The following is a 9,863-nucleotide window of genomic DNA, read 5'->3' on the forward strand; positions in this document are numbered from 1 at the left end:
ACGTCTTGCGTAGTATGGTCGAGGTCTTACCAGCCTCAGTTCAATTAAAATGGTGAGCTTCCGGTACGGTGGATGAGGGACCAAGAAAGCAGCATATGAGTGAAGCAATAGGTCACGTGCAAAGTATCCTAGAGGGTGCTGACCATACGGTGCTTGGGCTCTGGGTCACCGACGATACCCACACGTGCATTGTGGAAGATATTAGAACAAGGATTAAGAGTTGTTTTCTGAATTTGGGTATGGATTTGGTTGATTGACCTTGCTGGTCCTGAACGGATGAGTCCAAGGCCCTTGTTTATGGATCCGTTGGTTGATCTTGCTAATCTTCAACGGAGTTTCCATTTTGATATGTGAATATATTGTCAGTTACTATGAGCTAGGAACTATCGAAAAGGCCCGTGAGCAGACATGTGGTGAGCGTTCTGGTTGCCAATGATGCCATAGTAGGTACACCGATGAAGGAATGATTGGAAATAAGGATTGAACCAGAGATTTTGAGGATTATGATCAATGACTCAATGGTTTCATTCAATGATTGTTTTTAGAGATAGCTGATTCTATGAAAAAGGCAATTTCATATTGGGTGTGTAAGTGGTGTGACTAGTTTTAAGCTTGCATGAATATCTGGTTATGGGACTTGGGAACTCATTTCCCTGGTACCCGGGACAAAACCTAACCAAATTTCTAATTGGATCCCATCACTACAGTAGTTGGGTGGTTGGCTAACCCATGGGACTGGATGGGGTTAGGCTAGACTGATGGATCCCTAAATTGAGACTCAATTCTGTTATGGTACGATAGATGAAGTAAATCCCGGGACAAAAATTGTTCTATGGAAAAGAATCAATGGCTATGCCTCTTAATGAGGAAAAAAGCATTGGTCTCTATGATCCAAGTGCAATCTTTTCCCTGGGACTTACAGGTTTGGTCAGATTAGTTCTTTTAGTTAAGGCTTTTGACTACGTTAGAGAAGAGTTATCCTTGAGGATTCACGCATGCTTTCCGGGCAAAGAAAGTTTTTTCGGGTTCGATTTTGGAAGAACCGATGGATTAGTCTCTGTCCGGATATCCATGGGTGAGGCCCTGAGTGTGGGACCCTGCCTCGCACAAGAAGTCCTACTTCCGCTGCTAGCACCCCTGAATTCGTTGCGTGGTGGGGACAGGGATCTCACATCTCTCTCCCCCCTTCACTAACCACTCCCCACCCACTCCCTCTCACCTGATCCCCCCTCTCCTTCTTTCTCTAGTGCACCCCCCCTCATTCGCGACCTCACCGGCCCCCTCTTGATTCACTCCTCACGGACCCCCACACCGACCACTCCCTCCTCTCTTTCTCACTCATTCCACCCCCCTTTCTCCTCTCCACCATGCAGCTTCCCATGGCCAACCTGATATGCTTTCATTGCTTTTGGGGAATGGGGCTATGGTGGATGCATTGAATCATCACAAACAGACACCATTGATGTTTTCTTGCAAGAATGGAAGAGTAGCTTGCATTGAGCTATTGGTGGAATGGGGAGCTAATGTCCTCATATTTGATGCATCTCATGGGACGACTTGTATGCACTACACTGCAAAATGGGGCACCTCCAATTCCTTTAAATAATCTTGAATGTTGCCCTATTGCCTATTGTCACCCAAAATTAGGGCTTTGCATGGTTCATTGTCGTTCGAGATGGGAGTGTATTTATCCGTTTACACCTTGCAGCCAGGTCTTGTCATCCAACGGTAGTCCACATGCTACTAAATAATAGGGCCCTTTTTTGTGTAACACTAACAAAATCTGGCAAAAGAAGCCACAAATTTGGGAGCACGCCTTTGCATTTTGCGGCCTGCGAGGTGGGTCAACTGAATGTATAAAAGCATGGGGTGCATATAGGTTGTTGGAGAGAAACTCTCGAGGGCGGCATACTCTTTTCTTCATTGCTATGACATACCATAACACAACATGTGGAGCTCTTCTCAACCCTTTAACTATAGAGCCCTTGATATGGCCATCTCCATGGAAGTTTATGAACTGACCCTAAAGTTCATGTTCTATTAGAGGCTACCTTAGCACATGCTAATGATGCTTGGGAGAAGTGGATCTTTTCTATCACAATGAGAAGCGGATCTTTTATGTACTGCCCATGGCCACATTTCATTTTGTATCTTTGTATGCCTGGACTTTATGCCAGAAGTTTTGTCTAGAGGAAGTGGCCCAATGATTCTTGTTTACATTGGTATTGTGCTTCTATTGGTGCAAGATTAACCATTGTGTCAGATGCATTTCTCGAGTGATGATAGTGGTAATATAGGTAGAGATAGCTTATGCAAGCAACTGTAATGGTAATACAACCAGGTAATATAGATAGAGATGGCTTGTGAGATTGACAAGCCAACTTTGCAACCTCAGAAGCACAAAAAATGGCCGATACTAGTGAGTTACAATCTCAGAAGAAGCGATTATACCATCTTCACATCGACTTAGAAGAACAATATGCTCCAGCACAAAAAAGACGAAAGGATACGGTGCTAAATGCTCAACAACGAGAAAATATGAGAAGAGAAGTGCTCCAACATATTGACTTATGGTGTGATGGAAGTATATATCCAAAATGTCTAGTAAAAAACTCCACACCTCCATTTGTCAGTGTTGTTACTATAGGAAACTATTGGAGCCTGTAAAAGAAAATATGGATCCCAACCTTCTTCCAGTTAAACAAATGAAAGGATTGCTTTCTTGTGGTGTAGCAAAAGGTTTGATTGAAGAAAAAAAATACAAAACAATCAAACGCAATGTTGTAGAGGACTTTATATCCAATAATCAAGTTGATGGTACTACAATCCAAGAGGCTCTTGATGTTAGTGGAGTTAGCAGGAAGGGATATAGTTCGATTTTCCATGCGATATCCTCAACTTTGAGAGATCAAAGGATTAACCGAGTTTTACTGCCAAATCCAGCAACAGTGTGGAAGATAAGAGGTCATTTGAATGACAGTATAGATGAGTTTATTGGACCATATATCCATATTGAAGAAATATTTCATGGTGCTAAAGGAACCACTGTGTATGACCCTTGGAACAATATATTTGTAGATCTACAACAACTTCAAAGAATAATGGTCGAGTTTTATGGAATAACATTTGAAGAGTGCAAAGGCATTTTGAAATTTGTTATCAAACTGGATGAGTGTGAGATTGTAAAGGAAAAGAAAATGGAAAGGATTACTATCACATTGATGAATGGAGCACTTGATACATCATTGAATGAAGCGAGTTCGAAGTATTTTAGTGTGCAGTCGGAGAAACACATATGGTGGTTGGGCTCATTCCAGGTATGATCATTTTTTATTTCGTACTTGATTTTAGTCAATGTTTTCAAATCTTTTATAGTAAGACTTTTGTTTTGTATAATCACAGGTAAAGACAGAAGACCATGAAACACTAGATTGGGTGTTTCACCACACAGAAATACCAAGAATAATTAAAAGACAAGTGCAAGGAGAGAATCTCCATGTTGCAGGAAAAGGTGATTTTCAAGTAGAGTGGCACATGGCGGGGGATCTTAAAACACTTAAGTGCATGTATAACGTTAGTAAAGGAGGTAACTCAAAGTCTCCTTATCTTTACTGCAAAGAATCAGCTCAAGTAATGGATTCCAAATGGTGGAAGAGAGCACCTAATAGAGATAAAGTTGACCCTGACTTCAAGGCCATTCTTGACATTCCACTATGTAATGTTCACATATGCACATTGCATGCTCTATGTCGAATTATTGAGAAATTGGTATTTTTGTATATTGGATTTGCTTGGAAACTCCGTCCCGAAAGAAATAGAAAGGATGCTCTTCATGCATTGGAAAAAGTGTTATCCGATATAGGTCTGCATCGAGGTGATGTTCATATTACAAAGGATTTTAAAAAGTCTACCAATGGCAAGGAGGTACCAATCAAGCCCTCTATTGGTGGTGTTAAGGCAAGAAGATTCTTGTCTCGACCCAAACACAGTAGTAAGCAAGTAAGGCAAGGTAGAACAGTTTCAAGGATTAGTTATGGATTGTGGAAGCAAGTCCATAAAGCCGTGAAAGATCATGAGGCAGATGGGGAAGCACGAAATGTGAAGGCAAAGGTGTGGAGGTCTCTTGATCATCAACTCTTCATATTCTGTGACAATGTAACATGGACAAAGAGTGATTACAAGAACTTTGAAGAGGCAATTAAACATTTTGGGAAGTCAATGAAAGACGCGTGGACAGCCTGTAATATAACTCACTACATATGGTAAAGTGATGTCTTCTTCTTTTACTTAAGTGTGATCCTCTTTTCTTTTATAACTTACTATGCATTCTTATGTCTTTGTGAAAACAGCATATCATCTACAACCACCTTCCCTATTTTGTCAAAAAGTATGGATGCCCAGCAATTTGGTCTACCCAAGGCATGGAGAAGTCTCACTACATGGCACGTAATGCATTTTTCAGACACACACAACACTATGGAGGGAGTCAAAAGGCAAATAGTCTGAAGGAAGGCTTCCAATGGTTTTACCGAGGCATTCTACAAAGGCTGCATGCTAAAAGAAAAGTTGCTAGTTCCAAAGTCAAGCTTGCTTTTATTCTAGCCCAAAAGCAAAGACGAAGACAAACTTTGGACAATTCAATGGCAGCAGAGAGACATAGACAATGGAGGGATTCGAAGATATTTAGAAACCATAAATGGACAAGCAAACATGAATAGCAGTTTGTAACTTATTGGTGTTATGTCCACATGTTTTCAAACTCAATCAATAGATTTTTATTCTCTGGAACAAGTGACTCTTGGTGTTATGCCTATATGTTTTGAGACTCAATCAAAAGTATTTCTTTTGTGAAACATGTGATCTATATTAACAAGCATCAATACATCCATATATTAACACACAAAAAATTCAATCAATACTACTTAATTATGCTAGACACACTATTGATCCTTACCAATAAAGTACTGAGTGTCAAACGCTTTTAGAAGCTACTGAAGTGTCGTACGGTGATGGGATAAATGCAAAAGGGTACTGATCGTCCGTACGGACAAGGAACTGATGAGGATCAAAGACTTTGTACAAATCAGTTCAACTTCAACATAATGTTTGTGCTATATTTGATGACTAAATCCTATTACTCCCAAGACCTGCGAGTCGAAACTCTCTTTTTGAACTTGATTGGACTCTTTTTCTTTCTTATTGGCTTGATGTCGACTTTCTGTTTATCAATGCTTGCCTCTGTTGCTTGTCTGAGAGGGGTATCCTTGTCTTCAGCTATCTCCATGTGTTCTTCTTCTTGGATTGTGTGGCCTGATGCAATCATGGGTGGCTCTCGAAACCTTATGAGCTTGTGTTTTCCATAGCCCTCTAGACATTTGGGCTCCTTAACACCACATGCTAATGCATAAGAAGTGTAAGACAAAAAGTAAGAGGCCCTAGAGGCCTGCTTATTCACATAATCCCCAAATATATCTATGGCGGACAACCTCTCTATTAAAATGATCTTTTCCTTTTGCCATGGAAGATCATGTCCACCTAAAACCCTAGACAAACATTTAAAGAAGTAAACAATGGCTTCTCCATTGTTGCTCAACTGCCTATGGTAAATCAAGATCTTAGCACTGCCTAGATCATGAATATAATGAGCTAGGCTTGACATTTTGCCAAACCCAGCCGGCCTGCTTCCACTTGTTCTCTGGAGGAATGTGTCATCCTCAATTTGTAGCTGCCATGTATCAAAAGATTGGAGTGAGACAATAATACATAACTACAAAACATTTAAACACAAGATAAAGTATTTGATTTGAAGTAATAATATCATACCTTCTCATTTTCATCAGCAACAAGAAGTTCATCTTTCCAAAGATTTATTCCTCTCCCCTCCTGTCCAGCCTCTTCTTTAAGTTTTTCCTTATGAAGTGCTAAGAGATTCATAGCTTCCTGGGTGAGCTGGAAGGCAGCTTCATCTGGCTCTTGGAAATTTTCAGCCTCTTTGAAACAAATAGTAAGGGCCTCTGCAGGATCAAAAGTTGTTTCCAAAGCTAGCAGTGAATGGTCATCCTCTGTGCCAACCTCCTTGTCAAGCCTTGAAGCCTAGGCAATAAGGGAAATGGCATAGTCCTCCCTCAAATTGAACATACACTCTATATCATGGAGGAAAACATAATCTTTACCACCAATCAAGACACCAGGAAGCATGGGCACTGCATAGTTGCTGCTCTGAACATCAAAATCTTCAACTGGCTGTGCTGCCCTAAGAGTTTCAATCCTCAGTTGAACAAGGTCAAGAGCAGCCACTTGCAGCCCTTCATCCTCGAGGTTGATATCTTCTTCCTGCTCTGCCATATCTGTTGCCACAGGAATATCCTCTTTTACCTCCGCTACAGATATATCTTCTTCTTCAGCCTCCTGCCCTTGCTCTTCTAGAGATTGCTGTTGGAAGACAATGTACATAAGGAATGCCATGTTTTCCTCAAGCACTCTACACTTTCTGGTGTGCAAGTTACAGCTGAATTTATATTCCTCAGGCAGGCTGTCAAACCTTCTATTCACATGGTACCTCAGCCTGTCAATGGAGACAATATGATTTAAATGTACAAAAACCTTTTCACCTTCCACAATCCTTCCTGCCTCTGTCAGTTGTTTGAAGGTATCCCAATGGTCTGAAAGAAAATCTCTGTGATGCTCCAAAATAGAGCTCATAGTGAAATCCCTGTTGAAAATACTGTGGTATATGTGGAAGTTCCTCTGAGCCTTGCACTTGTGAAGAAAGTCAAATAGGAGCAAATCTGGAGATTTGTCCTCTTCTGGTTCCCTTTGTTTTGAAAGGGAAGACTCACCTTTCTGCTCTAGTCTCTTGCTTTTGCCTGAACCAAAATATATATAACATGAATTCTATATGCTGACATATGCAATCAGATAATGTATAGGATATCACCAAACAACTCTCTTCATGAGAACACATGAATCACCTGGTGATTGCTGTGGAAGGAGTATAGCAGCAGAAAAGTCCAGCTTCCTCTTGAAAGGAGGGGCGTGAGAATCAACTGTTCCAAAGCAAAAACCTTTCTCATCATCAAGAAAGACATTCCCAGGGACATAGAAAGCAAAACAATGAAAACCAAAAGGGACACAAGAATTTGCAACAAAACACGATGCAGAACCATTTGAAAAATGTCAAGTGCTCTCCTCGCATTTTGTTGCAAATTCTAAATTTCTATTGACATCCATCTCCAATCAAATGATAGGGACATCTCACAATGTTCAGGACAGTAAATGGTACTAGGAGGAATTCCCCAGGGCAAAAGAGAGCAAAACAAAGAGGAAGAAATAAAAACTGAAACTAATATCAGAATTTGTAGGAAAATGCGATTTGGAGCATTTGGAAAATGTAAAGCACTCTAATCGCATTTTGTTGCAAAATTCTAAGTCCTATTCATATCCATCTCTAATCAAATCCTAGGGTGATCTACCAGATTCCTAGGCACTGAGATTCAAGAATTCTATAGATGGAAGAAATATATATCAAAAAACATTGGAAAGGGTATAGATCTCTGACCTTTCTTTTCCTCTTCCATACTGTTGGAGTTGCCCTGGTGATTCTCCTTCTGTCTTCCAAACTTGAGCTGCAGCACTGGTAACCTGGAGATCTGGCAATGGTAGTAGTCTTCAGACAGGTTGCAGAGTGGATGGAGTGTGTTGGGTAGGAAATGATCAGAGTGGGAAAGAAAAGGATGATGGGAGGGATCTAATTATGAAATCATGATTGGCACAATTTTCAAGGCAAAAAGTGACTATCACACGTGTCAAATTTCAAATTCCAAAAGATCTGGGTGGGACTCACACGTGTTAAAAAACGACTATATTTCACACGTGTGGTATTTAATAGCTCCTTTATTTGTATTTTGCAATAATCTACTCTCCTAACTCAGTTCTCTTGCATCTCTACCTCCCTACTCTACACCATCAGCATCCAGACCAACAGCAGAGGTTCATCCCCAGCACAGGATACTCATCATCAGCACAGCACACCTACAGATAGCTTCCAGGTCAGTAAGACAATCTATTTCCTTCTCTTCTTGTTTAATAATATATTAGGGTAAGGTACTGATTGATGTGATGTAGGTTAGATATTATGATAAATATTATATGCATTTCTTAGATTTTTTCCACTGCATGTAGAAGCAGGAAGACTTTTTATTTGGGCCTGTTGAGTGAGAGCTTGATCACTTCTTGATGTCTATAGGCTCAATCCATGTTGCACTAAGCTGTATACACACTGAAATGACTAAAGGCATGTTCAAGTATGCTGCCTCAAGAATTTGCAGTAAAACGCGAGGAGAGGGCTTTAGAAATCTCAAACAGTCCAAATCGCATTTTGTTGTAAATTTGAAAATGCTTCTTCATCAACCCCTTTCATTGTGATTTTGTAACTTTCTAGGCTATTCAAGGCTGCATACTTCTTGCATAAACTCAATACATATTGTTTATAGTTGAAAAGATAGAGAATTAACTGTAGGGATGCAATAGCATGTTGTTTCAAGTATTTGCAGAAAAACGCGATGATGAGCTGTTAGAAATTTTAAATTATCATAATCGCGTTTTGTTACAAATTGTTCAATTTTGCTTTATCCAATTTGTCATTACCTTCTTTTATCATTCCATGTTCTCCATGGTTGTAATCTTTTTCCATTGCTTTGTATGCACCTTTTCAGGGTGATGGCAAGAACCAAGGCAACTGCAAGGAGGTCTGGCAAGGGGCCAGGGCTTGCAGCAGCAGCAAAAAGCTGGGGCTGATATCAAGGAATCTAGTGTGCCTCCAAAGGGAAGAGTTACACATGGCAGGAAGGGGAAGCCAATGAGCATGTTGCAGCAAAAGTCCAAGAGGTTAAAACATTCTGCAGATGTGCTAAAGGAGATCAGGAAACAACAAAAAGCTATAGGCTTTGCAATCCCCAAGGCACCTTTTCAGAGGCTAGTGAGAGAAATTTGTGATAGCTGGCACCTTGGTTTCTGGTGGAACAGGACTGCCATTGTTTGCTTACAGGAAATGGCAGAGGATTACTTGGAGAAGTACTTTGAAGATGCAATGCTTGTAGCAGCCCATGCTCACAGGGGAACTTTGATGGCCAAGGACTTCAACACATTGTCCAGAGTGAGGTGGAGGTATGACAAGCTGGTCCATCCTGTGGAATGGCAGGACATAAAAATGAGAGATATATTATTAATTCCACCTACAAGGAAATTGAAGGCAGACAAGGTGAAGGTTGTTGAAGTGACCCACTCAAAGAGCACCAGAGGGAAAGCTGCTTATGAGGAGTCACTGAAGCAGCAAATAGAAGAATCCAAATCTGCTATAGATGTGGAGACTGTACAGATGGAGCTACAGATACAGAGAAGGTTACAGGAGCTGGGCCCTAACATAGTTGTCCATATTGAAGATGATTTTTCAGAGAATAATTTTGACTTGACAAAAGCATGCTTGGCAGCATTGGCTCATAAGAATGAGTATTGCTCAGATACTATCATTCTTGCAATGCTCTAGTAAGTGTCTTTTATTTTACATTTGTTTACAAAACAATCCTTATTTTACCTCCTCCCTTACACCTTACCTTAATTATTGTTTTGTCCAATGTAGCATGATGAGAAGCTGGCTGAACCATGCTGTACAGCATACAGTTTATATTATTGATCCTGCAATTTCCTTCAAGTTAAGAGATCCAAAGGAAACTCCCATGGATATTTCCAATTGGTTCAGACACTGTGATTTTGATCATGTTGATATTTTGCTACTTCCATACCATAACAAGTATGTGGGTGGCTACTTCTTTTGGGATTTTTCTTCAAGATTGACTACTCTTGTA

At 40.4% G+C, this 9,863-nt stretch overlaps 1 pseudogene; it reads left to right on the top strand.

Annotated features, from left to right (window-relative positions):
- Positions 1 to 1,342: 1,342 nt before the first annotated feature.
- LOC147614161 (E3 ubiquitin-protein ligase XB3-like) lies at positions 1,343 to 2,190 on the top strand (annotated as a pseudogene).
- The last annotated feature ends 7,673 nt before the right edge of the window (positions 2,191 to 9,863 follow it).

The sequence above is a fragment of the Cibotium barometz genome, chromosome 42 (genome assembly GCF_041138505.1).
Source record: "Cibotium barometz isolate CiBa-2024 chromosome 42, ASM4113850v1, whole genome shotgun sequence".
Lineage (NCBI taxonomy): Eukaryota > Viridiplantae > Streptophyta > Polypodiopsida > Cyatheales > Cibotiaceae > Cibotium > Cibotium barometz.